The sequence below is a fragment of the Euleptes europaea genome, chromosome 10 (genome assembly GCF_029931775.1).
Source record: "Euleptes europaea isolate rEulEur1 chromosome 10, rEulEur1.hap1, whole genome shotgun sequence".
In the NCBI taxonomy this organism is placed as follows: domain Eukaryota; kingdom Metazoa; phylum Chordata; class Lepidosauria; order Squamata; family Sphaerodactylidae; genus Euleptes; species Euleptes europaea.
The window spans coordinates 1,999,238-2,002,861 of record NC_079321.1 but is presented as its reverse complement, the minus strand read 5'-3'; the positions used below and the strand labels follow the sequence as shown (position 1 = coordinate 2,002,861).

General features: G+C 48.4%; 1 non-coding gene across 1 annotated transcript; it reads right to left on the bottom strand.

Moving 5' to 3' along the window:
* Positions 1–400: 400 nt before the first annotated feature.
* Positions 401–514, bottom strand: LOC130484051 (U6atac minor spliceosomal RNA). The gene has a single exon (XR_008933691.1). It is a non-coding gene; the product is annotated as a U6atac minor spliceosomal RNA (small nuclear RNA).
* Positions 515–3,624: the final 3,110 nt, after the last annotated feature.

Sequence of the window (3,624 nt, the reverse complement as noted above, 5' to 3'; positions counted from 1 at the left end):
AGGTGGGGCTGGGAGAGTTCTGAGAAAACTGTGACTAGTCCAAGGTCACGCAGCAGGCTTCATGTGGAAGAGTGAGGAAACCAACCCACTTCACCAGATTACAGTTCGCTGCTCAAATGGAGGAGTGGGAAATTAAATCTAGTTCACCAGATCAGAGTCTGCCACTCATGTGGAGGAGTGTGGAATCAAACCCGGTTCTCCAGATTAGAGTCTTCCACTCTTAACCACTACACCATGCTGGTCCATTGGTCCATCACCCTCACTATTGTCTACTCAGACAGGCAGTGCCTCTCCGGCATCCCAGGCAGTTGTTTTTCCCATTGCTGACTACCTAATCCTTTTAACTGGAGATGGTGGGGATTGAACCTGGGATCTTCTGCATCCAAGCAGATGCTCTACCACTGAGCCATAGCTCCTCCCTGTTAAATTAACCATAAGCGTGTTGTACAGGCCACTAGGACCTCTTCCAACCTTATTGAGAGGAGTGTTCTCTTTCTCTCCTTCCATGCAACCTGGCTGCTCAGCAAGTTGCATGATCAGCCCACCAAGCGATTCCACACACATTGTGGTAAGTTATCATGTGGCAAATGACCATCTGCCCTCACTTTTTGCAGGTTTGCTTTGTCAAGTTGTAAAAACTGGCCTTGCATGGAAGTAAAGTAGGACTCTGGGACCAAGAAGATGATGAGTAATCCATCCAAGTGGAACGTTTGTTTCCTCTGGGGCCAGACACTGCTTTTGGGGCCCATTTTTTAGAGGTATATTACATCCCCCCCTATTTGTTCTGTCAAAATGCACAGTTCTCCTTAGGTTTACATCATTAAATGAGATTAGAGCTTCTTCTTTCACAGCTCCACAGTTTTGGGGAGATGGGATAATAACCACTCTAGCATCTTAATTCGAAGAGCAAGATGTGTAGGGCTTTTGAAAAAAAATCGGTAAAATTTGGATTCGGCAAAATTTGGCCCGTTTTGATTCGGGAAATGCCGAAGTCTGAATTCCCCCGATTCGGATCCATGGAATTCGGCACTAAGTTCGGCGTTTGGGAAAAAATTCGGCCGAATAAAGCCATTAAAAACACATTTGCACCTTTCCGTGGCTCCGGGGGGGGGGCATGTTTGGAGGTAGAGGTCCCAAACTTTCAGTGTAGCTTGAGGGGACCCTTCTTGCAAGAACCCCCAAGTTTTGTAAAGATTGGGTCAGGGGCCCCCGAGTTATGGGTCCCGGAAGGGGGTCCCCCCATATGCCCATTGGAATAAAGCCATTAAAAACATATTCGTGGCTTTCCGTGGCTCCGGGGGGCATTTTTGGAGATAGAGGTCCCACACTTTCAGTGTAGCTTGAGGGGACCCTTCTTGCAAGAACCCCCATGTTTTGTGAAGATTGGGTCAGGGGCCCCCAAGATATGGGGCCCGGAAGGGGTCCCCCATCTGCCCATTGGAATAAAGCCATTAAAAGGGATGTACTAAAATGAATGACAAGTCAGCCCATTGGAAGCAATGGGAGAGGCTGCCCAGCCCATTGAAGATAATGGGAGAGGGGAATGTCGGTTGACTTGCATTGACTCCACTGAAATACATTACAGGGGATGTACTAAAACGAATGACAGGCTAGCCCATTCGAAACAACAGGAGCTGCTGCACAGCCCATTGGAAATAATAGGAACTAGCCAGAGAGAGAATCACTGACCCACAGTTAACTTCACACGAAGTTGGCAACCGGTGAAAACAGTAGAAAGCACAGTCCCACACAGAGGCAATCAAGCCCACCCCCCAGCAGAACAGGTAAACCCACTCCCCTTTGGCTTCCCCCCCTCACACACACACACAAAATCTCCCCCCCCCCACATACACACACACAGGAAAAAATTATAGAGAATTATAGAGAAAAGCCCCCAAATGGGTCTTACTGTGGATGTCTTCTTCTCTTCCATCAGGAGCAGGGACTGGGAGTCAGGACTCAGGAGTAATTCAATATGATTCTAGCAGACTCTCACACACAGACTCTCTGGCCATTTATGCTCGGGAGGTTTCGCCTTGGATTTGCCACTCTCTAGATGCACATTAAGGTTTGCCTGCTCCCATTCATTCCAATGGGTGGATGGGGGGGCCCCTATAACTCGGGATTAATTGCCTTTTAGTCAGACCCCCAGGCCGGGGTAATGGTATGGCCCAACTGCCGAGGCAACCACCAGACCAGACCCCTGGGCCGGGGTAATGGTACGGCCCAACTCAAATGTGTTTTTAAAGGCTGTAATGGGCAGATGGGTGGGGGACCCCTTCCAGGCCCCATAACTAGGGACCCCCTGCCCCAATAGTCACCAAACTTGGGGGTTCTTGCAAGAAAGGTCACCTCAAGCTACACTGAAAGTTTGGGACCTCTACCTCCAAAAATCCCCCCCAGAGCTTCAGAAAGGCGCGAATGTGCACACGCACCCCCCCACACCGGGATATCTCTCTCACACAAACAGACACTCTCTCTTTCTCTCCCCGGGCCGTGCAGCAGCTGGGCTCACACACTCAACTGCGACTGATTGGCCAGAAGAAGACCCGGCTTGGCCACCATTGGCCGTGGGAGAATGCTGCTAGTTGCTTACTAACTGATGGTTATGCTGCTGATTCGGAGCCCCCAAATTTGCTGAATTTATTCGGCAATCGCCCCAAAATCGCCGAATTTGGCTCGTCATTTTTCCACCTTTTTTTGAATTTGGTTCCATCTGAACTGAAAACTGTCGAATCGGGGGAAATTTGGCTGTTTTTCGGTTCAGGACGAACCGAATCGACAGCCCTAGTTGTGATCCTGCATCAGGAACATGTAAAGCTGTCTTAAGAGCTTGAAGAGAGCCAGCGTGGTGTAGTGGTTAAGAGCAGTGGTGAAACCAACACGGTTCTCCAGATGCGCCTCTGCTGCTCATGCGGAGAGTGGGGAATCAAACCTGGTTCTCTAGATCAGAGTCCACCATGCAAACCACTGCGCTTAACCACTACACCACGCTGGCTCTCACACAAGTCATGTTGGCACAAGAGCAAGAGTCCATTAGCACCTTAAAGACTGAAAAAATTTCTTGCAGTGTATGTCATTTTATTCATGGCCAATACGCTTATTTTTGCTGCCATCCCATCCCGTCCCCCAGCTTAATACCGTTGAAATGGTACTTTTGCCCATCTCCAATCATTTGTAGGAGGTTCTTTTTTTATGAGCTCCCTTACTCTTCATGTGCCCAGCTGCATTTACGCTTTATATCACCGTGTAATATTATAAGGGCTCCAGGATGAATTCTAACTTTCCTCCCATTTCTTTTTTTCTTTTTTTAGTATTGCACTTTCCCTGTGACAGACCAGCAATTTCTCTGGCACTAAAGAATGGGAAAGGCCCTGCCTCTGGGTAAGCATTCTGACTACTGGATATAATAACTAGTGTCACAAACACAATAAAATTTTATATGATTTTTTTTACGGCCTCCCTCCTGGAGAATTCTGGCTGGGGTGGTGGATTGCAGAGCCAACGTGTGCGGCTGCAGGCACAGCGCATCTGTCTGCTCTTGTGCACAAGCCTCTTTCTCCCCTTTCCCTCCACAGAAGGGCAAAAAAAAATATCACATCAGGCATACAAACACTTATTAAA